Raw genomic sequence first — 25,525 nt, 5'->3', positions numbered from 1 at the left:
CTTTAGGAGTAGAAGTCCCTTCAGACCTTGCCTGGAGAGCTAGTGTAGCAATGGTCAGTCATCTTCGGTAGTTAGTGGTGGGTTACCAGGTCAGTCTCTTTCAGGGACCTGAAGACCTGGAGTATGAGAAACATGACTTTTCATTCCTGGCATTTTCCGGTTTCTTCCAGCCACTGACACAGAGGTCCATGGTCTTCAGATTTTCCCAGGACCTAATTTAAAGCTCAGATGCTCATATCCCCACCCCCAGGACTTTGATTTGGTGGGACTGATGGGGGGTCCAGGAAGCTGCACTTTGATGCTCTCCCCGCAGAGTGTGCTTCGCGCCTGGCAGGAGGGGCTCAGAGATGTGTCTGTCAAGTGATCATACTAACCAGACTTGTCAGGGACTCAGCTTTGCCTGTGGTCGGCAGATTTGCTGCTCTCTCATATTTCCCGTTGATTTCTGTGTGGCCTGGACACCCCCGCCAACACCAGACACACTTGCTGCCGCCTCCCCACCTGGACCCCCTGAGGAAAGGGAATTTGCACTGCACAATGGGTCACTGGGCAATTCCAGCATCTGTGCAGAGTGGTTTCGTGTCAGTTAATGCTGCCTTCTATGAGAAGGAAGGCGTTGTCACAGGAGGGAGCTAGCTCATATTAAGAGTTCGAGAGCCCGAAATAGCAGGGAAAATGGCTGCCTTTGTAAGAAAACTGAACCTACTTTACTGAGGGGACTGGTTATAAAGCAAGCATCCAGAGGCTGGGTGCAGTGGCTTACACCTGTAATCCCAGCACTTTGGGAGGCTGAGGTGGGTGGATCATGAGGTCAGGAGTTCAAGACCAGCCTGGCCAACATGGTGAAATCCCATCTCTACTAAAGTTACAAAAATACACATATTAGCTGGGCGTGATGGTGTGTGCCTGTAATCCCAGCTACTCAAGAGGCTGAGGCAGGTGAATAGCTGGAACCCGGGAGGCAGGGGCTGCAGTGAGCTGAGATCATGCTACTGTACTTCAGCCTGAACAACAGAGCAAGACTCCATCTCAAAAAAAAAAAAAAAAAAAGTGATTCGGGGAGAGAAGACAGCCTAGGAAGCCAGACAAGCGGGAATGAAACAAAAGTTTGATCGTGTCAACCTTTGACATGCCCCTCTGAGGCAGTGTGGCCGATGTTTCTGGCCAGATCCAGGGAACGGGTCTTCATTCCTTCCTCTGTGAAGTGAAGTGGGGGTTCCAATGCTCCCTTCCTCAGGACTCTTCCTGGGAGTTCCCCTTAGAGATCAAATGAAATGCTTTAAAGTGCTCAGCACAGTGGCTGGCACCCGGTGAAATTCAGGCATTTTCAGCATTACTTTATGATGAGGATGCATGTGGACGATAGTGAGCAAGCACGTGAAGACAGGTGGGCGTCCACCTGCGCCTAGGAAAAGCAGTCCTGGAAGCCAGCCTTGCTTGCTCTGCCACCAACCAAGGGAGCCTCTGCGGTCAGCTGAGGAAGGGGTGGGGTGTCAGGATGTGCTGCAGCCTCAGCAGTCCCAGTGGGCCCCTCTTACTCGTGGTGGCTGTTACAGGCCGACTGTGGCTGTGGGATCCAGCTACAGGACAGAAATGGGTTTCCCCAGGGCGGGTGACCCATCAGCCCAGGAGGAGACCGGGGGCCTTGAAACCAACCACCCGCCTTCTACTTGGCCATTTAGAGCCGTGCGCTCGCTGGATAAATATTTATCTCCATGTGGAGGGCTGGGATGGTCCCTCCGCTTGGAGATAAATGTTTATCCAGCAAGTGCATGTGTCTCCAGGACCAAGTGCTGGGATTCTGGCTTTGACTTCAGGCAATGCTGCTTGGCCTGGCAAATAATAAGTGGAGCGGTGTGGAGTGGAGGCTTGCTTCTGGGAGCTGAGAAAACATATTGATGCACTCCTGTTAAGCCAGAATCCACACTTACTATGTGTGACTCTCCTAAAAACCAACCTAAGATGACGCTCTCCTTCCCTTATTCTTGCTCCTTTGCTACAAGATGGTACTTTTTGTATGAAAGGCGATTGAAAACAGATGCTCTAGGAGTGGCGACCCCACAAACCTTACAGAAAAGTGAAAAAAGGCCTAATGGGAGAGGCAATTCTGTAGTCCTTACACATGGATACAAAGGGCAGCTTTGCTCGTAGGAACCTGGGAAGTTTTTCCAGCATTTATTGAGCCAGGTGCAGATAAAACCAGTGCCAACTGTCCCCTGATAGTGTTGATGGAGGTGCTGTGTGCCAGTGCTGTGATGGACTATGCCACATCGTGTTGCTTTCCTGAGTAAAATTAACATTTAAATAAATAAATAAAATTAAAATTATGCTTTGAAAAACAAAGATAACGGGTGCTTTCAAAAATCTGTGACTTAAGAGTAGTACTCACTTTTTAATGAAAAGAACTGTTTATATGTATAGTATACAACATGATATTTTGAAATATGTAAGCACCGTGGAATGATGACATCAGACTGTTTAACATATGTATTACCTCACATACTTATCATTTTTGGGAGTGAGAACACTTACAATCTACTCTTTTAGCAATTATTAAGAATACAGTATATTGTTATTAACTTGAGTCGTTGTGACGCACGACACATGTGTTGTAGCTGTTCCTCCTGTCTGACTGGAATTTTGTGTCCTTTGACCAGCATTCCCCCGCTCCCTGACAATCCCTGGTAACCCCCATTCTCCTCTCTTCTTCGGTGAGTTTCACTTTTTAGGATCCCACATGTAAGCGAGATTATGCAGTGTTTGTCTTTCTGTGCCCGGTTTATTTCACTTAATATAATGTCCTCCAGATTCACCTGAGTTGTAGCGAATAACAGGATTTCCTTCCTTTTTAAGGCCGAATGGTACAGATTGACTATCCCTTATCCAAAATGCTCAGGACTAGAAGTATTTTTGATGTGGTATTTTTTTTTCAGATGTTGGAATACTTAACGCTATATTTACTGATTGCACATTCCTAATTCAAAAACCCAAAATCCAAAATGCTCCAAAATACAAAAAATTTTGAGTGACAACATGACACCAGAAGTGGAAAATGTCACATGTGACCTCATGTGACAGGTCATGGTCAAAACAGTCAAAACTTCCTTTCATGCACAAAATTATTTAAAATATTGTGTAGAATGACCTGCAGGCTACATGTGTAAGGTGTATTTGAAACATAAATAAATTTCATGTTTAGACTTGTGTTTCATCTCCAAGATGCCTCATTATGTATATGCAAATATCCCCAAATCTTTGGAAAAAAAAAAGTTTATAGCCCTAATGGTCTCAAGCATTTTGGATAAGGGAAATTCAACTTATACCACATTTTCTTTTCTTTTTCTTTTTTTTTTTTTTTGAGACAGAGTCTTGCTCTGTTGCCCAGGCTGGAGTGCAATGGCGCCATGTGGGCTCACTGTAACCCCTGCCTTCTGGGTTCAAGTGATCCTCCTAATTTTTTTTTGAGATGGAGTCTCGCTCTGTCATCCAGGCTAGAGTGCGGTGGTGCAATCTCAGCTGACTGCAACCTCTGCCTCCCTGATTCACGATTCTCCTGCCTCATCCTCCCGAGTAGCTGGGACTACAGGCTTATGCCACCATGTCTGGCTAATTTTTTGTATTTTTAGTAGAGATGGGATTTCACCTCGTTAGCCAGGATGGTCTTGATCTCCTGACCTTGTGATCTGCCCACCTTGGCCTCCCAAAGTGCTGGGATTACAGGCATGAGCCATCAGTCCTGGCCAATGTTTTTGTATCTTTAGTAGAGATTGGATTTCACCATGTTGGTCAGGCTGGTCTCGAACTCCTGACCTCAAATGATCTATTTGCTTCGGCTTCCCAAAGTCCTGGGATTACAGGTGTCGTCCACCGTGCTCAGCCCCACATTTTCTTTATTATTTCGTTAATGGACACTTAGGTTGATTTTATATTTTAGCGATTGTGATGGTACTGCAGTGAACATGGAAGCGCACATGTCTCTTTGACATGTCGAGCTTCTTTCCTTTGAGTATATACCCAGAAGATGCCTTGCTGGATCATATGGTAGTTGTATTTTTAGTTTTTTGGGGGCTCTTCATACTGTTTTTCCATAATGGCTGTACTAATTTACATTCCCATCAACAATGTGCAAGCGTTCCCATTTCTCCATATCCTTGCCAAAACTTATCTTTTGTCTTATTGATAATAAGAGGTATGAGGTGATATCTTATTGTGGCTTTAATTTGCATTTCCTTGATGATTAGACATATGGAACATTCCTTCATATGCCTGCTAGCCATTTGTATGTCTTCATTTGAGAAATATCTATTCCCATTTTCCAATTGGGTTATTTGTTTTTTTAGTATTGAATTGTTTGAGTTCCTTATGTATTTTGAATATTAACCCCTTCCTAGGTTTGTGGCTTGCAAATATATTCTCCTGTTCTGTAGGTTATCTCTTCACTCGACTGATTGTTTCTTTTGCTGTACAGAGCTTTTCAGTTTAATGTAACCTCATCTGTCTATTTTGTTTTTGTCTCCTGCACTTTTGGGGTCATATCTAAAAAATCATTTTGCAGATCAATGTCATGAAGCTTTTTCCCTTGTTTTCTTCTTCAGATCTTACATTTAAGTTTTAATCCATTCTAAGTTGATTTTTGCCTGTGGCGTAGATGAGAGTATAATTTCATTCATGTAGATGTAGATATCCAGTGTTCCTAGCATAATTTATTGAAGAGACTATCCCTTTACTTTGTGTGTTTTAGGAAACTTGTCAAAAATTAATTGAAAATGTGTGGGCTCTCTATTCTGTTCCATTGGTCAATATGTCTGTTTTTATGTCAGTACCATACTGTTTTGATTACTATTGTTTTCTAATACATTTTGAAAGCAAGTAATGTGATGCCTCCATCCTTTTTTACTCAAGATTATTTTGGCTATTTGGGATATTTTGTGGTTCCATATGGATCTTAGGATTTTAAAAAAATTTTCTGTAAGAAATGTCATTGTAATTTAGGGATTGCATTGAATCTGTAGATCACTTTCGGTAGTATGGGTATTTTAACAGTATTAATTCTTTCAATCCATGAACATGAGATATCGTTACATTTATTCATATCTTCAATTTCTTTCATCAGTGTTTATAGTTTTCACCTCCTTGGTTAAATTTATTTCTAAGTATTTTAGTATTTTTTGGTAATTGTTGTGAATGAGATAGTTTTCTTGGTTTACTTTTCAGGTGGTTCATTGTTAGTATATAGAAACAACACTGATTGTTAGTATATAGAAATAACACTGTTGATTTTGTACACTGCAAAATTACTGAATTTGTTTATTAGTTTTAACAGATTTTTAGTGGAGGAACTGCAGAAAAATTCACAAAGGTGAAAATTAAAAAACATGCCCTTAGACAACCAATTTCTTCTTTGACAAGTGGGTCAAATAAGAAATTAAAAGGGAAATTTAAAAAATATCTGGAGACAAATGAAAATGGAAACACACCATATCAAAACTTACAGGACGCAGCAAAACAAGTTCTGAGAGGGAAGTTTATAGCAACAAATACCTGCATCAAAAAAGAGGAAAGATCCCAAATAAACGACCTAACATTATACCTAAAGGAACTAGAAAAAAAAAGAACAAACAGCCCAAAGTGAATAGAAGGAAAGAATATCAGAGATCACAGCGATATGAAATAAAGACAAGTAAACAATAGAAAAGATAAGTAAAACTGAGTTGGTTTTTTGAAAAGATAGAATTAACAGATCCTTAGACTAAAAAAGAGAAAAGACTCAAATCAGAAATAAAAGAGGAGACATTACATCTGATACCATAAAAATACAAAGGTTCATAAGGGACTACCATGAACAATTGGATAACCTAAAAGAAATGGGTCAATTCCTGGACACATACAACCTATCAAGACAATCATGAAGATACAGAAAACCTGAACAAACCAATAATGAGTAAAAAGATTGAATCAGTAACAAAAAGTCTCCCATCAAAGAAAAGTCCAGAACTTGATAGCTTTACTGCTGAATTCTACCAATACTAATCCTTCTAAAGCTCTTCCAAATAACTGAAGAGTAAGGAATACTTCCAAACTCATTTTAGAAGGCCAGCATGTCCTGATACCACAGCCAGACAAAGCCCCTGCAAGAAAAGAAAATTACAGACCAATATTCTTGATGATCATAGATGCAAAACTTTTCAACAAAATATTAGCGAACTGAATTTAGCAACACATGGAAAGGATCATTCACCGTGATCAAGTGGGATTATCCCTAGGATCCAAGGTTCAACATATGCAAATCAATAAATATGATACACCACATTAACAGAATAAAGGACAAAAATCATCATCACTATAGATGCAGAAGAGGTATTTGACAAACCTCAACTGAAGGTGCAGAGTGGGTATGTACCTTCCTTAAGGTCCCACAGCTGGTTAGTGGCTGAGGTGGGACCTCAATCCAGGGAGGTGGGCTCCAGAGTCCATGCTCTTAATTACAATGCCTTGCTGCCTTTCTGGCAGATGGATGACAGTGGGGATTACAGGGAGGAGAGATCTCCAGCCCAACACAGTTGGCTGACATTATGTGACCCTAGGGACCTTTCCTTGGTGTCACCGGGTTGGCATGGGAACCAACCCAGGGCATGGATCTAATGCGCCTGCTAGAGGATTCATGATTCATGGTTTAACACACCCACTCTTCACTTTTTCACTTCACGTGGTCAGACATCTTCCATCTAATTATTTTCTTTGACATTTTTAAAATTATTAAATATAATGGACACTGGCTAAACATTTACTAAGTACCTGGCACTATGCTAAGTGTTACGGATATAAAGATGAACTTTCTAAAGGCTGATATTTGGGGCCAGTAATATAGAAATGACAGTAAAACAACAGAGCTTAGACAACGATAGGAACTAATAGTTTCCTTCATTCCTTCATGGGACCTCTCTAGATACTGTAAAGGTACCCATCTTTGACCCTCTTGTGTGTGGACAAGGCTGGTAAAAACCAATCCAGTCATTCACGCCATGAAAAGTCACTTTCAGCAAAGTGATTGGAAGTAAAGAAAATAGAATGTGGAAACAGAAGTCTTAAATCTGAACCTGGAATTGCCTTTTAAAAAAATAAATTATAAAATTAGCATGGTGGTTAACTTTGGGAAAAGATAAGAGTGTAAGACTGTGAGATTGTTCTAAGAGAAACACAACAGTGTTGGTAGAATTCTACTTCTGAGACTTGGAGGATTTGTGACTGCTCATTTCAGTGCTGTGCTTTGTAACTTACAAATATTTTATCAAATAATACATAATAAAAACTCGAATCTATCATTGTTCAACTTTTTAAAATCATGATTGCTTCAAAGTAGAGGGTACCGAAGACTTAATGTATTGAAGACTCCTGAACACATGTTTAATGCAAAGTTCACCAATGATGTGATCTTAAATTAGAAACTTCTAATTAATCCAGGATGTGGTGCTGAACCTAATTACCTAGTAGCTCTGTTTTAATGACAAACTAATTTAAATAGACAGATATATTAACTGAATGGCTAAGAGTATTTAATTAAAGTGTACTAGAATAAAAACTCACAGCACCAAAACATAACATAAAATTGTTAGCTATTTTACTTACCTATGTCAAAAGAAAATTTTTTTGGTACCACAAAGAAAAATTAGTACTGGGACAAAGTCCCTGTCAGCAAAGCAATTCTTTTTGCTTCCTGCAGAAAGGGTACTCCCATTAGCAATCTTGCCATGAGAGTACAACGAACAAAGGAAAGCAGTCATATTTATTTCTTACGCATTTGGGGTTGTCCTTACTGCTGTGTCTGAGCTCTGTGGGCTGGAACCAGACCTCACAATCTAAACTAAAACCTGATTGGTTAATAACTTAAACTTTTCTAAACAGGTAAAAGCAATGGAGAGCAAAAAGAAAGTCCAAATAGGGAAGGGGCATAGGCTGCGAGCTGGGACGTGCCTGTGAGCGCATCCAGTACAGATACCTTGGTGAAAATACAAGGACATAGAATGTACTACGTGCCTGTAAGCATGTCTAACAGCCACATAGGATAGGGCTTCTAGAAAAAAGGAAGAAGGCTTTTAAAGAGAGTGTTTAAAACAAACTCTTATTTCTAACGCCTATGAATTTTCTTAAACAAGAAAGGAAACTTTGAAGAGGAACTTTTCTACTTCCCACACTAGCTACCTACTGACCTATTATCCATCTATCTCGTTTCTCCTATTAGTTCGTAAGCAACTAGAGGTGCATGGCTGGGTCCTGAAGAGAGCTTTCCTGGCTCAAGAGTGGGGCCAAGTTCAGAGGGTGGGACAGAGAAGACTTGAGCTCAGAGAGTGAATCTCAATGAGTTGATTAAGCAAGGCAAACTTTTTTTTTCCCAAACTTGATCAGTTCTTTCCATGGGATGTTCCCACTGTTACTACTTCATGGAAAGAAAGCTCACAAAAAAATGCACAATCTTTACATTCTGAGAGTCGCTGTTTTCTGGGAAATTGTTTCAAAATATAAACTTGGCCTCTGATAGTCGCCAGTTGGAGATGTTTGGTTTGAATGCCTGTAGTAGAGTGAGGAGACCTAACATTTTTTTTTTTTTTTTTTTTTTTTGAGACAGAGTCTTGCTCTCTTGCCCAGGCTGGAGTGCAGTGGCACAATCTCAGCTCACTGAAACCTCTGCCTCCCAGGTTCAAGTGGCTCTCCTGAATCAGCCTCCTAAGTAGCTGGGATTACAGGCTCCTGCCACCGTGCCTGGCTAATGTGTTTTTTTTTTTTTTAAGTAGAGACTGCGGTTTCACCGTGTTGGCCAGGCTGGTCTCGAACTCCTGACTTCAGGTGATCCACCCATCTTTGCCTCCCAAAGTGCTGGGATTACAGGCATGAGCCACCATGCCTGGCCTCTAACGTCTGTATTTCATTTACTGTTTCTCCCTTAAATAATCCACCTTTCCTTCAAGCTGATCAACACTCTCTTTGCAGCCTGTCCAGGCCCCAGATTAATGGCCTGAATTGTTTCTCTCAGTGTGAACATTTTACTCTCTTTTCAAGTCTAAATTGGATGACACCTTATGATTTTAGAGTGTCAAAATGATTTTTTTTTTTTTTTGAGACGCAGTCTTGCTCTGTTGCCCAGGCTGGAGTGCAGTGGCACAATCTCAGCTTACTGCAACCTCTGCCTCCCGAGTGCAAGTGATTCTCCTGCCTTGGCCTCCCTAGTAGCTGGGATTACAGACACACTCCACCACACATGGCTAATTTTTGTATTTTTGGTAGAGACAGGGTTTCACCATGTTGGCCAAGCTGATCTTGAACTCCTGACCTCCTGGTTCGCCTACCTCGGCCTCCCAAGATGCTGAGATACCATGCCTGGCCCTCAAAATGATTTTAGAGTGAATCCAAGCAAGATGAGATAGCATGCCAGTGAAAGCCCTGGATCTGGTGGCTATAAGCATTCTGATTACATTTTAATCACATTTTTCTCTCTGAGAAGCAGTTTTGATATGATTCTCTTGCAGAGTATACCAAATACAGCATGTTCTTGCACAGACACAAGCCCTGCTATCTCAGCCCTTCTTCAATCAACTCATTCTTTAGAAATATTGGTTTTCCTTCCTGCTGACACTCTGTGTGCATTTCATGCAGGTCTTGTTTTTTTGCAAAAGACCATTATGCCTTACAAAACGGCAGCTTTGATGCACAGTGTCTGACTAGGATCCTCGGGCAGTGCACTGTTTGTCCATGAGGCTTATCTTCATAAGAGAAATACCTTTAAAACAAGATGAAATACGTTTTTCCCCCTGAACTGGGGATGTGCTTTCTTTTACATAAAATCTCGGTGGGAAAATGTCAAAGCGAAGCTAGGCTCACGATAGTAATGATGATGATGGAACTCGCTGAGACATAACACAGCTCTTTAAAACCATTTCGTGATTATTACCAGTTAATTCCTAGAGGCCCTCTGCTAGAAGGGCCATCTTTGTTGTTCCTGCCAAAATCACATCAAAGTGGCTCAGGAAGTCTGACGGTGGGTAAAGCCCCTTTGCAGCTGTTGACCTTTGTGTTGTATGCGTGCACATGCATAGGTGTGCACACACTTGCTGTGTGAGGAAGCCAGACTTCTCTGTTTCAGAGGACTTTAAGATGTGTGACTCAGTGCACTCTTTATTTATTTCTCTTTGTAATCTCAGATCTTTCTGTGTAGTTAAAAACAGACATGGAGTCAAACTAAATACCCATCAGCGGTAGACTGGATAAAGAAAATGTGGTACATATATACCATGGAATACTATGCAGCCATATAAAAAGAACGAGATCATGTCCTTTGCATCAATATGGATGGAGCTGGAGGCCATTATCCTAAACAAATTTACACAGGAACAGAAAACCAAACACCACCTGTTTTTACCTACAAGTGGGAGCTAAACAATGAGAACACACAGACAGAAAGGGGAACAACAGACATTGGGCCTCCTTGAGGGTAGAGAGTGGGAAAAGGGAGGCGATCAGAAAAAAAACGCCTATTGGATACTAGGCTTAGTACCTGGGTGACGAATTTATAATCTGTATACCAAACTCTCATGACATGAGTTTATCTGTATAACAAATCTGCATACGTACCCTGTACCTTAAATAAAAGTTAAAAGAAAAAAACATATTCTTCATTCATATTAGGACATAAAAACAGTTTTCCTCTAATAATTTACAAAGAAATAATCCTTTCAGACAATCAAAAACTTTTTCAGCATTTACACTGGAATTACCGTGGGTGATTTGTGCGATTTACAGTAAGGTAGTAAAGTTTTCTTAAAAAATAGGAAGCCATTCAAGGGATTTGGGGTGCAAACACAATTGAACAAAACTGTGGCTGGAAGCCGTCCCTTTGAAAACTGCCTACTAAATTACAATTCCAGATAATGAAGTGATAGAAATAAGAAGATTTGATTCATTTAAAAATAATAGTGACCAGCCTGGCCAACATGGTGAAACCCCATCTCTACTAAAAATACAAAAGTTAGCCAGGTGTGGTGGTATGTGCCTGTCGTCCAGCTGCTCGGGAGGCTGAGGCAGAAGTGCTTGAACCCGGGAGGTGGAGGTTGACATGAGCCGAAATCGCGTCATCCCCACTCCAGAGCAACAGAGCAAGACTCTGTCTCAAAAAACTAATAAAATAAAATACAAAATAAATAGATGTTGGAATTATAGACGGTTGGACCTAGAAATGAGCCTGAGGTCCTGACCCTGATCCCTCATGACCTTGTGCAACAGCACTGGGAGGTCAGGGGCTGGGGGTGCCCGTGGTGCCCTGTATTGGCAGCAGGGGACGGAGCTTTGCGCATGTGGGAGGCTTCATCCTCTGCACACATCTGATGTCCATCAGGGAGGCAGTTTTGTTGATGGAAAAGTTTTCATGAAGAAGTATAGGAGCAAGAAAGTTTGGAATGTGATTTCTCTCATCCTGTTGGTGTCTTGCATGTAAAAGTTTCCTTTCTGAGTTTTAGGGCAAATGTTATTTCTTTAGATTTTCCCATTTGTTTATGTGGTTAGATTTGTGTTTTCATTTTTGTTCTGGTTTTACGGTTTTTCTGTGTCCTACTTTTCCCACTTGATTTCATGTCTCCGGCAGAGATGGGCAGAGCCCAGGGACTGACTCTTAATGGGCTAAATCTTTTTTAAAATTATAATTTAAAACCTACACTATTATCTCCCCTAGTTCTGATTTTTTTTTTTCTTGAAGGGAAAAAAGTCTATAAAGAATGTTTCTAAGGCCAGGTGCAGTAGCTCACATCTGTAATCCCAGCACCTGGGGAGGCTGAGGCAGGTGGATCACTTGAGGTCAGGAGTTCAAGACCAGCCTGGCCAACATGGTGAAACCGGGTGTCTAGTAAAAATACAAAAAAATTAACTGGCGTGGTAGCACGCATCTGTAATCCCATCTACTTGGAAGGCTGAGGCAGAGGCAGGAGAATTGCTTGGACACAGGAGGTGGAGGTTGTGGTGAGCTGAGATCAGGCTACTGAACTCTAGCCTGGGTGACAGAGTGAGACTTGGTCTCAAAAAACAAAAGAAAAAGAAAGAAGGAAAAAGAATGTTGCTAAAGCTGGTATCCTCCTTGTTTTTCCATTTCCCACTTAGGAAATGAGGTGACTGTGTTAGTTCTATTCTGCGGTGTTTACCATTTCGTGCTGTTAGTTCAGTGAGTGGTTCTGGGCCTCTTGTCTGACAGTTTCTAGGTGTGTTCTTGGTGACTGCTAAGAGAAACAAGCCTCTCCCATGCATAAGAGAGTCGGCCTGCTGGTATATCACGTCACTACACCGATCTCTCTGAATTTGGCCACACAGTAGACACTCAGCCATGACTTCAGTATTTCAATTCCATAAACTTGCCAAGCACAGCCTCTCCTACCTGTATTATCTTGGGCAGCCAACAAATTTCCTGCTGACACATCTCCACATAAAATGATTCCATGGATAAGGCAAATGTGAATATTCCTTCTCACTCTGAAATTCTAAAATTCCGATTCTCACTTCGCTGTGTAAGTTTTTAATTCTCCAAGTTAGATCTTGAATCATTTATATAGATATTTCCATTCTCACTTCCACAGGCACATATTGAGCACCTACTAAGTGCTAGGGCCTGGGGTCCGGAGACAGGAGATGCTGAGGTAGGGGGAGCTAGAACTGCCCTCTGAACAGGGTGGCAGAGTAAGCCTGCTGGTGCTGCGGGGGCTCGCAGGGAGCCTGATGGAAGCCCTTCCCAGGGGAGGTGGTGCTGGAAACACAGTGTAACCAGGCAGAGAAGGAAGGCAGGGCAGGCGAGGCCCAGGGAACAGGATGTGTAAAGGGAAGGACAGAAGGAAGTGTGACCAGCTGAGAAGCGAGCCTCCTGTGAGGCGCAGGAGGATGCAGGGGGAGGGCAGGGAGGCGCCTGTGGCAGCGCCTGCTGTTGACTGCAGGCCTGAGCCCAGCTCCAGCACTGGCGGGTGTCAGCAGCATTTTCGCAGGTGAAGATGCTGAAACAGAACGATTAAGCAACTCCTGGACACATGAGTAATAAAGAGCAGACTTGGAATTTGGCTCTTTGTGACACCAACCCTCAAGCTCTTCCTCTCTCTCTCTCCACCCCCGTCCCTAAGGCTAGGGGATTTAAAGCACCCTTTGCCCCTGGCCCCGGCCGCCTTGCCGGGAGTGTGGGTATCGTCCTGGGGGACCTGGAAGGATTTCAGGCAGGAGGGAGATGCAGTTGAGTAGAGAGGTTGAAGGGAACATGGGACCGGGTGCAGGTCAGCTGGGCCATTCTGCTGGGTGACTCAGTTCCAGCGCGGTCCTGGAGGGGGCCTGAGTGGTATCTGGAGTCTCATGGACCTGGTCTTCTGTCCACTATTTCTTTGCAAACCTGTAAGGACTAAAGAAAATCCAAAATAAAGAAAAAATGTAGTATCAACCTGTAGTAGTTACTGAACCTTTCTACATTCCCTTGGCGAGCATTATGGCATTTAATTCTTATAACAACCCTCTTTTTGTTTGTTTTTTGGTTTTGGTTTTTTTTTTTTTTTTTTTTTTGAAACAGGGTCTCGCTCTCTCTCCAGGCTGGAGTGCAGTGGCACAATCTCGGCTCACTGCAACCTCCGCCTCCTGGGTTCAAGCAATCCTCCTGCCTCACCCTCCCGAGTAGCTGGGACTACGGGCGTGCACCACCACGCCTGGCTAATTTTTTGTATTTTTAGTAGAGATGGGGTTTCACCATCTTGGCCCGGATGGTCTCGATTTCTTGACCTTGTGATCCGCCCAACTCGGCCTCCCAAAGTGCTGGGATTACAAGTGTGAGCGACTGCGCCCGACCAACAACCCTCTTAAGTAGAAACAATTAATATCCTTCATGTACAGAGGCTGACTGGCCGAAGGCCACCCAGTCTGTGCGTGGCGAGACTGGGAAGAAACCCAGATGAGAGCAGTTAGCCTCTGTGGATACTCCCAGCAGCACAGGGCTTGCTGCACGATTGGAATCAGAACTTTTGTAAATCTCATGCTTGTCATTGTTAGTTTTCGTATTACTGTTAGGCAGCGGCAAGAGCTAAAGGCAGGTGGCAGAACCCAAACCAGCAGCCTCATGACCACAGCCAAGGTGTTATTTACCTACCGTGCCCTCTCCCACCCAGGTGGGTCCCCCGGAGCTGCTCTTTCTCCAGCCCCTTCCAGGTCGCAGAGGCTCTCACAGGAGGCTCCCACCCCTCCCCAGCTCCAAGATGCCCTGGACTGGGAGCCACGTGCTGGAGGATCATCTCCTCTGCTGCCTGGTGGCGGCGGACTCTTTCTCAGGAATGGTTTCTGCCCACTTGCAGCGCAGGTGGGGCCCGAGAATCCACGCCATTCCTCCCAGAGAGAAGGCAGCCAGTCCCTGCCTGGCACCCCCTCCCGCGTCCCGGGAGACCCCCCTTCGCAGAGGCAGCACTCACTTTTTTCCAGACAGACCTTGCCGGGCATTTGGCACCGACTTGCTTCTTAATTGGGGTGGGAGGCAGGTGTGAAGGGAAGTTTGGTTTGGAGAAAATGTTGGCTGATCTTCTCCACTCCACTGCGATCAGACTTCAGGCTGGGAATCTCCTGCCAAGGAGCCCACGGAGCTGGGGTTCTCCGTGACTTGAACTCATTCGAGGATTTCAGGGCATTCTCTCTGGGGGTCCTTGCATCTGAAATTCACTCCCCTGTGGTCCAAACAACCCTCCATTCGCCTTGCTTCTAGGAGAGGGTGTGTGTGTTTCACAGGCACCATCATCCTACATAGGGAGACTCAGAAAATTTAACCTGAAACTCAAGATGTCTGAATAGCATACCCTTTTTAGGGGTATTTAAGAGCTTAATTTTTAAATCTCAAATGGCCACAAGGCTTCTTTCCTTGCAAAGTGTACCTGGCTTTGCAGAGGAGAATTACCTTTTGTTTAGCCAGCCCTCTTTCCCTCCAGGGTCGCTGGGTAGTAAAATGTCCTGTCAGTACTCCTACCAGTTTGGTATTTGTCTGTCTTTAGGCAGATTAGAGCACTGCTGTCCATAGGGCTGATTGGACCTCACAGATGTGTCTTTAAGAAGAGCACACACATTTGCATGAATGGGCTTATCTGCGAGGCGCAGGGCACCCCCTCCTACCAGGAGTTTACATTCTGAGCCGCAGTGTGGGGGCGCCTTAGTGTGGCTGGTACGTCTGCAGCAATCATGCCACCCATTTAATTTCCATAAATTAATTGAGAATGTGTTTTTCGTGAGTTGTTACTCTGTTTTTAATGGATTTACAAGATAACCTGATGCTACGCTGTTTGTTTACTGTAGCAGCTTTATGGTGTTTTGTACCAGCAAACGGGCTTCCATCAGCATAACTCTGTCTGGAATAAAGATGCTTGCAGATCGAGGGTGTAAGCAGCCTCCCCATCCCATTGACAGCGATTCCTGAAAAACTCACATGGAATCTCAGCTTGCTCATTTGAGTTTTATTCACTTTTCTCACATAGGAATATTTAGAGTTGAAATTTTTAGAAAATGAAAACATTACTGGAGGCTTAAATTGTAATGCGAACCCAATACATAGAACAAACTCACGCACAACTGCTTTCTTCTTAAAAAGTTGTAGTAGCGTTTATGCTGTACCAGGGAAAATCCCGACAGGAAGTGTTGGCTTTGAAATTTGCGAGAAAAATGGCCAAGTTTTTTTAAGCACTTTTTTCTCTTTCAGTTGTTTTTATTGAATGGTTAAAAATGTTGTTCTCATTTCATAGAAGTTTTAAATTTTAGAATGCTCTTTGTTGAGGCAGTTGGTGTTGGTGCTGTCTGGATTCTGAAGTGGAGGGTGGTGGTTATTCGTAGGGAGGGGCTGAATTAGGGGTGATCAGAACCCAAGATGTGACCAAGCTCCTCTCTACCAGGGACACTGTACTGCAGGTCTGCAGGATGAGAACCGCCTCTGACGGCAGTGGGGAGGGGAGGAACATGGCTTCTCCTCCCAGGATGCTGGGAAGCTACTGCAGGGTTTATGTTTGTTTGAGACAGGATCTCACTCTGTCACCCAGGCTGGAGTGCAGTGGCGTGATCATGGCTCTCTGCTACAGGAGTGGGACGACTGGGTGTGTGGTGTTAGAAACTCGCTGTGGCTGCTGAGAGAGGGAACGATTCACTGGGAAGAGTGGCAGAAGGAGACCAGTTAGGGACTGCTGCCGTAAGTGGGGAGAAAGGACAGTCGTGGGGAAGGGAGGGATGTGGGCAGACCTGGGAGGTGGAATCTTCTGAGGTTGTTGGGATGGGATGGTGGAATGGAAGAAAGGGAGAGATCCAGGGTGACCCCCTTGGTTTGTAGATAAAGAAGCACAGTGGATGCTCCTGCCATTTACTGGAATGGGGAAGTTGGTAGTGGGGGTGCACAGGTATTTTATGGGCAGAGGAGGCAATGCATGAAGAATTATCAGGGCTCACAAATTACTGTGGGTGTCTCTAAACAGATATAAGCATTGTTCGTTCACAGTTTTCCAATTCTGTTTTAAATGCTTGAATCTGAATTAGAAAAATCACTTGGGTAATTTTATCTGCTTAATATTTGAAAAGTAATTAAGCCAGCCTATATTCCACATACGAACACACACACTCCTCAAGACGCCGGGTCAGCCGGCGATGAAGCACAGATGTGATCCTTGGACTTGAAAAGCTTTTACTCTAATTAGGGAGGCAAGGCATATCTACATGAAATCCTCAACTAATTACCACTTGTAATTATCTAGAAAATTCTACTGGCGATCTATAATCAGGCATAATGTAACATGAATTGTATGTGAGATGCTGAAAGCATAAATACATAGGAGAATTTCTGGCACAAGGATGAAGTCAAGGAAGGTCTCTTGGAAGAGTTGAGTCTTGACTTGGACTTTGAAGAAAGTGTTCATTCCTGCCTTGTAGAGAAGACAAGGAGCACAGGGCCAGTGGGTGAAGAATCAGGGAGGGCAGGAAGGGAATGAATGAAGCCTGGGACGGAGCGCCAGCAGATCTCAGGGCAGTAGTGACATGAATAACAGCGCAGCTCTTGTTCTGCTAGTTGCTGAATGTCTATCAATACCAGGCACTTTGGAGGAGCTTTGCAACAGTTATCTCATTCAACTATTAAAATAATGTTGCAAGATAAGTATCTCTATTGTACATAGAAGAAAAAAAAAGCAGGGGTTGGGGGCGTGGGGGAGACTGTTAGGGAGGGAAGAGGGAGGAGGGCAGTGGGGCCCAGGTGTGTCCTAAGTCCCAGGCTGCCTGTCACTGGCTGGCATGGGCAGGGTGCTGTTCCCCACGCTGCACCTCACCCTCAACACCAGCACTTCTGACTGCATCAGACAGGGCCTTTCTCAACCCTGTTTGTTCCCTCATTCTGTGGGTCGCATTTAGGGTATGCGGCCACCCTCCAGGGTGGACATTCTTATTCAAGGAGGAGAGGTATGTAGGGTCTGGGTACACAGACGGGCCTTCGCCTCTTCTTCTCAGTGAGGTTTTGTCTTTTGCTGAGGATGGATGAGGCCATGTTCTGAGCTTTTCCTGTATTCTTTTAGAGCCAAGGGCAGGAACCACATTGATTCTGTGGTCCCCATAGCACGTGGCACACTGCCTTGCATATAGTGGGCATTCTATAAATATTTATGGAATGACTGATTGGACTAGGTGAGTGTTCCTGGACATGAAAGGAGATGAATTGGAGACTTTATAAATGGAAAAACTGTAGGACTTGATGAATACTTTCACGAGATTATATCGGTTTCCTCTTCTTTATTTATCAACTTCTGTGAATGAGCTGAATGTGAATTTCTAAATTAAAATTTAATTTGTTAAGCTCAGGAGTGAAGGCTCCAATCAGCTGCTTTGGCTGGGAGTTCCCAGGCCTGGGGCCATCATTTGGCTCTGGTTGAGTCTCACTAAGAGGACACCTTACTGACAGTGGCTTTGGCTGTCACCTGATTAACAGCTCTGGCTCCATAAACTGGCAGGTAACAGCACTGGAGTGGACCCGGGGAGGCTGAGAGTGGTGGCAACGATAGGATCTGTGAATGGCCAGCAGCGCAAGCGTAATCCTGAGGATTAATTATCTTGATTGTCGAATTATCTTTCGTGTGGATTTGCCATTTTCTCAGAAGCGCACGGAGCTCACCTGTTCATCAACTGTGCCACTTTCTGGTCCCTACCACAGGCCGGCCAGGGAAGCCAGAGCATTGCCTCCCCTTCAGCACAGGCTGCAGAGACTCAGGTGCGGCATCCAGCAGCCTTCCAGGCAGGTGCTGCCGCCGTCACATCAGGGGGAGGAAACCCAGCCCTCTCCCTTGGCTTCTCTGCTACCTGAGCCTCGACCCTTGACACCCCCTCCTCAACCCTGGCCACTGCACGGTCTCTCTGTGTACTCTGGAGCCACCTTCCTGCCAAGAACCCCAGTGATCTCCTGCCCAGCCTTGTCCTGCGCCACCCTCTTACTGAGCTCTGGCCACCTTGCCCTTCTTTACTCCGGAGACCTCGGGGCATTTCACTGCCTGCCCAGACTGCTCTCTGCCCTTCCCCTTCAGCTATCACTGGGAAAGTAGGAAGGAGGGAGCTCCCTAGTCAGCAGCACAGCCAGTGCCAGAATTGGGGAATGAGCCTTGCAGGCAGACTTCTACTCTTTTGTGGGTCAGGCAGCAGATACAAAAGAGGAAGGTCTGTTTCTTACCCGTTCAGTCCATTTGTTGAGTGTCTTGCATGGGAGGCTGTGTTCTAGCTACTGGGACTGTTGTAGTGAACTAAGCAAAGCCCCTGGCCTCATGCTGCTTACAGTCTAAGGCATGACAAGATCACTTTACTAAGGGATGCATGGGTGCTGAGAGCTGGGAAGGGAAGACCAGCATGTGAGGTGCTTGGGAGTGGCCAGCAGCAGGGTGGTTTTAGAGGAGACAGGCGGAATGGGGACCTAGAGGGGAGAAGGGGTGCTTTGCATGAGACCTTCCAGGCAGGGCGCACCCTGGGAGTACAAGCCTGGCTTGTTCTTGGATCAGCAAGGAAGGCTGTGGGAAGGGAAGGCAGGGCAGGGAGGATACAGGAGATAAGATATCATGGCAGGGGAGGGGCCTGGAGGTCAGGATGGGATGGGAAGCCACTGGAGGGTTTTAGGGAGGGGAGTCGCCTTTTAAGCCTTGAAAAGTTTGCCCTAAGGCCGGGCGCGGTGGCTCAAGCCTGTAATCCCAGCACTTTGGGAGGCCGAGGCGGGTGGATCACAAGGTCGAGAGATCGAGACCAACCTGGTCAACATGGTGAAACCCCGTCTCTACTAAAAATACAAAAAAATTAGCTGGGCATGGTGGCACGTGCCTGTAATCCCAGCTACTCAGGAGGCTGAGGCAGGAGAATTGCCTGAACCCAGGAGGCGGAGGTTGCGGTGAGCCGATATCGCGCCATTGCACTCCAGCCTGGGTAACAAGAGCAAAATTCCGTCTCAAAAAAAAAAAAAAAAAAGAAAAGTTTGCCCTGGCCCATGTAAAGGCAGAAGCAAGGAGACTGAGGTGCTACTGCAATGGTCCGGGCAAAGACGGTGGAGCTGGGACCAGGCTGTCCTTGTAGGTACAGAAGTGGCAGGACGTGAGATGTGGTCTGGGGAAGAGCTGATGGATTGGATGTGGGCACAGGAGGAGAGGAGTCAAGGGAAAGGAGGGTTACTCCAGGATCACATACAGTTGGATCGGACACCTTGCCCTGCAAAAACATGCGCCCAGCCCTGCGCCCTGAGTCTGGTCTGCTCCCACATTCTGAAAGAAGCCTGCCTTTCCCTAAGGGTGCTTATCTCGGAGTCTGGGCATGGGTAGGGTAGGTAGTGTGAGTGTGTGACTGTCTCTCCAGCGCGGGCTCCGCGAGTGATGGGCCTTATTGCCTGGCATGCCACGAGGATGCAAGGAATGCTCTGAGTGAGTGAATGCAGGGGTCTTAGAGAGGCTGGGAGGCATGGCCAAGGCGCTGGGGTGGTGAGGGGCTTTTGACCCCACTCCTAGCCCTAGGAGCTCTCTTCCCTGCCCACCCCATTCTCTGATGGCTTCTGGGGCGATAGCAGCAGCAGGATTTCTGCAGTGACAATTTGCTCTTCATCCTTTGACTCACCCCACAGGTGTACTCTCTCCCCTTTTCTCTGCCTCCCTCCCCCTTTCTCTGCCTCCCTCCCCCTTTCTCTGCCTCCCTCCCCCTTTCTCTGCCTCCCTCCCCACTCTTTCTCTCTGTTTTGTCTCCCCTACCCCCCGCCCTCCTGCTAGGAATAGTTTTTTCTGGAACACTGAAACCATTCTGATGGAAGTGTTTGTTTTCGTGTGGCTCATGTGACATTTGGTTGCTCCTCCTTTCAGGAAACGTGCTGTTCACATTCAGTGCTCAGTGAAGGTTGCAGCCTCTATTAGGGCTCCCAGCTGGGTTTCGGCATATTCAGGGAGCTCTTGTTCCCTCTGTTCTCTGCGCTGTGCCCTGTTAGAGAAAGCTATCCAGCTCTTGCAAAGCCTCCCCCTGTCCTCTCTCCCTCCTGGGAGGGCAGGTCAGCAGCCCCTTGGGGGAACTGGACACTTGTTGGAAATGAAGGGTTCTGTGGAAGGTGGCAGGCAGGAAGGAGCACAGCCTCCGGCCAGGGGCTGGGTCACAGCCCCACAGTGCAGAGAATACAGGGGGAGGCGGAAAGGCAAAGGCTGGGCCGTGACCTCGTGGTGAAGGCCTGTCTGCAGGCAGATAGACAGCAGCCACCGCCAAGGGCGAGCTGGAGAGTCTGAGGGCTGGCACAGGCCCCGGCTCTGGGTGGGCGGAGAGGGGGAGGAAGTCAGCCCTGTTGGTGAGAAGGGCTCTGCAGAGGCCAGGCGCAGAGGGAGCCTTCCTCCAGGAGCTTCAGCGATGGCCTCTCCTGGCAGCAGAGTGTTTGCAAAGTCCCGGAAGCCAGAAGCATGCCAGTCAGACAAATTTCCTGGGAAATCATTCAATAATAAGGGAGTCTTCCCAACCCCCAGGCCCCCAGCCATGAGAGGTGACCCAGAAAGCGTGAGCCACATCCGTGGCATTGGGATGGACACCATCAGGATGGTGGGCACAGCCTTGGAACTTCCAGTGCAGCGATGCTGTCCTGGGGGTCTCAGGCATTTTGGGGTGCAGAAACCTTTCCTGGGAAGTGCCCACTCTGTGTCATGCACCCTGGTCTGCCGTCCAATCTGGGAAAGGGGACAGCACATGCCTCGAGGCCACACCTGGATATCAAACCTCTAATGCCCGACAAGAGCTGGAAGCAAAGAGTGGGGCTTTATGTGGCTTGGGGTGTCCTTGTTTGGAAGAAGCGTGGTCCTGCCCGCAGGCCCTGCATGGCCCTGGCTCCGCTCGGATTTTTGAGCCGCCTTAGCCATTTTGCTTCCTCAGCTTGAGCCTGCATTGCCTCAACTCCAAAATGAGCGGGTTGGACTTGATCACTTCTGAGATCCCTTTAAAGTCCCTACATTTTGCAATGCTGAGGCCGGAGCCCCTGGGATGTCATTAATATGCAGTTGACCATGAAGGGCTGGGCCCTGCCAAGGAACTGTTTGACACAAAGATGGAAGACCAGGTGTCCTTGGATGCCTGTCCCTCCTCCGACCGCCCCCACCCCCGCCCCGCTTTGCACCCTGTGACACTCTTCTCTGCCACCACCCTCCCCAGGGGCTCTGCATGCCTTCTGCCTAGACATCCTAATGGCGGGATGGTAATGATCTGCGGTCTGGAGGGGTAGACAGGGCATTTGTTCTGATTTCCACATGAAAGATGGTGAACCTGAGGTTTAGAAAGGGCAGCCAGGAAACATGTGGCCTGGACTGCAGGGCTCCCGAAGCTCTTTCCAAACTTACGCAAGATGCTGAGGACCATGGGCAGATTTTTATAAAGAGGAACATCACTTACTTTCCTTCTAGATCTCGGCCCCTTTGAGAGCACCCATTCTTATAAAATCTTTTGTTCCAGTGCAGTTCACTTTGTTTCATTAAGGAAGTTTACAAGAAAATAAGTTTTTAAAAATTGAATAAATACAAAGGGAGAATGGTAAATTGCATTTTGTGAGTTCTAAGGTCTCAAATCCATTTCATTTCCTGAATGCATAATGCCAAATCCGTTTCATATCCTGAAGTCATAGCCTACATTTAAAAAGTGCCAGGGACAGCCAAACCAATAGGCAAATAATGAAACGCTCATGGATACCTTGGAAGTCTCTTCTTGTCTTGGCCCCCAAAGACTGCATTTTCTTCTCCCTGGGTTCCCTAGAAATCATGTAGCTTAGATTTGGTGTCTCAGCTTTTCTTGACAGCTGTGTTCTGCCACTACATGGGGCTACAGCCTCCTCCCATGGTGCCTTTTTGTGTGTGTGTGTGTGTTTTTTTTTTTTAATTTCAAAATGGATGAAGAAAAAGTATACCCCAAGGAGACTTAGTGTTTTTTTGCAAACTCCTTCCCCTCAAAGCTTCCATCTGTAGATTCCTCACCAAGCACTGATGAGATGCAAACTTCTATCTTTTGGAGAATTTAAATAAGCTATAATTTTGTTGTCCTATGTAACTATGAGATTTTTTTTTAAAGCAGTCTAAAATGGGAATCGAATACAAGCCTTCTGCATTTCCTGTTTCATTCATTTAACAAATATTTCTGCTGTACATGCACTGGGTGAGCACGATGAGCAACTAACATGTTAACTGGGCCCGTTTCTGCCCTCCAGTTCCTTGCAACCAGAAAGGCTGCTCATGTGTCACGGATGCCCATAATCCCAGCCAGCCAGCGGCTGCTGCCTCTAAGGACGGACTTTGCACAGCATCAGAGGACCCAAAAGCAGGAAAGCAAGTCCGGAGAGGCATGAGGGAAGGAGGTTGTTGGATAGGCATGGGAAGGTACATGACATTTCATGAGGAGAAGATGGCAGGAAACAGCAGCATTCTTAAAAGGCAGAGCAGGAGGGTGCTGGCACCCAGCAGTTTTGGGAAATGTTGAGAAGTATGGGTTGATTTTCTTTTTCTTTTCTTTTCTTTTCTTTTTCTTTTTCTTTTTTTTTTTTTTTTTTTTTTTTTTTGAGACAGGGTCTCACACCATCATCCAGGCTGGAGTGCTGTGGTGTGATCTCAGTTCACTGCAACCTCCGCCTACCAGCTTCAAGCAATCCTCCCACCTCAGCTTCCCAAGTAGCGGAACTACTGGCTCACGCCACCACACCTGGCTAATTTTGGTATTTTTGATAGAAATGGGATTTTGCCATGTTGGCCAGGCTGGTCTCAAACTCCTAGGCTCAAGTGATCTGCCTGCCTTGGCCTCCCAAAGTACTGGGATTACAGGTGTGAGCCACTGCGCCCCACCCTGGGTTGAAGATTATATGTAAATGTGCTTTTGGTCATAAATCACATTTCTTTATGTACATAGTACCCAATTCAACATGTTTTGTGTCCAGGAATGCCTGTTCTCCTGATAAAGTGGATTCCTCCTCTTGCCATATTCTTTCTTGGAGCCAAGAATCAGAAACCAATAGCCAGCAACCTCTGCTCCTGCTGGCTGTATCTCCCTACGGTGGTTCTGAGATGGGAGGTTGAGTGACGCATGGTGGCCCCGCCAGTTCACTAGGACTGTCTCTAGAGTCTCTGTGCATAGGCCTCATATGGCCTGTAGGGTATGGGGATGGAGATGTTCCATTGAGGGCTGGTCCCCTCCCACACTGGAGAGTAAGTCACCCCTATGCCATTTTAGTTTAAATTCTGTCCCCCGAAAAGATATGCTGGAGTCCTGACCTCCAGGAGCTCAGAATGTGACCTTATTTAAACATTGGTTCTTTACAGAGATGATGAAATTAAAATGAATTTATATGGGTAGACCTTAATCAGATATGATTAGTGCCCTTATCAAAAGGGGGCATTTGCACAGAAATGGACAGGCACAGAGGGAAGATGGTGTGAAGACCCATAGGAAGAAGATGGTGTCAAGACCCCTAGGGAGAAGGTGGTGTGAAGACCCCTAGGGAGAAGATGGTGTGAAGACTCACTGGAAAAAGATGATGTGAACACTCATAAGGAGAAGATGGGCTTGTGCCTGGGATGATGCATCTACAAGCCAACAATGCCAGGAATTGCTGGCAAGGAAGAACCCTTCCCAACAGTTTAAGAACATGGACCTGCCACCACCTTTAATCTGGACTTCCAGCCTCCAGAACTGTCAGACCCTGTATTTCCATTGTTTTCAATCACCTGGTTTAAGGCACTGGTAATGGCGGCCATAGGAATTCAATACACACACCTACCTGCGTGAGCCACCCAAGGGCTTCCTTTTACACGGGTCTCAGCAGCCAGGACGCATTTCCTCCACCACTTCCTCTTGCTCTCCTCTTCCTCTCTGCTTTTCCTGTGAACACAGTCACATGAAACATTGTGTGTAGGTAGAGGTAGGGTGGTGTACAAAGCCAAGATGCAGGCCCGCATGAGAGGGTGGGTAGGGAAGGGGAAGGAGCTGCTAGACTCCAGGGGTCTGCTCAGAGTGGCATTGGATAAGGGAGGAAACTGAAGGTGAAATAAAAAATAACTTCATGATTTGGAATAGCAAAGCTCTTTTATTTTGAAAATTATTCCTTACTTTGAACAGTGACTATGGTGACTGTGATGAGGAAAGTGAGAAGGAATTTCCATTTTAAGAACAATTGTGGGTTCTATTACCAACATGATTAACTTCAGGGACTGGAAAAGGTAGAGTTTGGAAGGGCTTTCTGGAAATTCTGGAGTTATGGATAATTTGAAAGGTATAGTTTTGAAAACATGGTGGAATATGGCATTCATTGATAGGATTAAAAGTTTTTCCTATTCTGTGAGTATTCCTGAAGGGCCATGATATATGCAAAGTGGTAACAGTTGTAATTACGTGCCTCATGTGGGGTGTGGTCAGGATTATGTGGAATTTACAGGTAATGTTTATATCCCGGTGTGAACTCCACGAGGAAGGAGTTGTGAGGATTAGGCTCTGATGTGCCCCCAGCAGCTCAGTACCTCCATCCCATTTACAGGATGAATTTGGGGATTTGACAACCTGAGATCTGTGAAGATCTCATGGTGAAATCTACCAGAAGACATCTGCCAAGGAGAAGCAACATCTGAGGATATCGTTTGTGAATTATAGGATCAGTGAATTAGTTCCAGCTTTCAACCCAACACCCTCATTTTCATCAGATGAGGAGCCTGTCTCAGTGACTTGCCCCAATCATACTGCTAAAGATAGTGAGTCAGAACCAGAGTCCGATTTCTACCATCCTGATCAACAGACATTTTCAAGTAATGACCACGGGGCCAGCACCAGGAAACATACTCTATCTTCTCACAGCCTATAACCTAATCAAAGAGACAAAGCCAATATCTCAGCATTGTCTGATGAAGACAGTAAGGACAACAGGAGGCAAAAGGGGCTTTTCATAATCCCTTAACCTGGAAAACCCTGCTCTTCATCTGGTACCTAGAATAATATTTGTCTTGCCTCCTGAACTTGTTGCAGG

The 25,525-nt window shown here is 45.6% G+C and overlaps 1 protein-coding gene and 1 long non-coding RNA gene across 12 annotated transcripts in view; both read left to right on the top strand.

Annotated features, from left to right (window-relative positions):
* The window catches only part of LOC141584235 (uncharacterized), a 30,157-nt gene extending 16,214 nt beyond the window's left edge, over window positions 1-13,943 (top strand). The window contains exon 2 of the long non-coding RNA XR_012517146.1: window positions 795-13,943. This is a non-coding gene — a long non-coding RNA (uncharacterized LOC141584235). The remainder of the gene's footprint in view (window positions 1-794) is intronic.
* ZDHHC14 (zDHHC palmitoyltransferase 14) overlaps window positions 1-25,525 on the top strand; it is a 307,986-nt gene that overhangs the window by 91,660 nt on the left and 190,801 nt on the right. The gene's annotated exons all lie outside the window — the stretch shown is intronic.

This window comes from Saimiri boliviensis, chromosome 4 (assembly GCF_048565385.1).
Source record: "Saimiri boliviensis isolate mSaiBol1 chromosome 4, mSaiBol1.pri, whole genome shotgun sequence".
In the NCBI taxonomy this organism is placed as follows: Eukaryota; Metazoa; Chordata; class Mammalia; order Primates; family Cebidae; genus Saimiri; species Saimiri boliviensis.
This window is presented reverse-complemented; position numbering and strand designations above follow the sequence as displayed.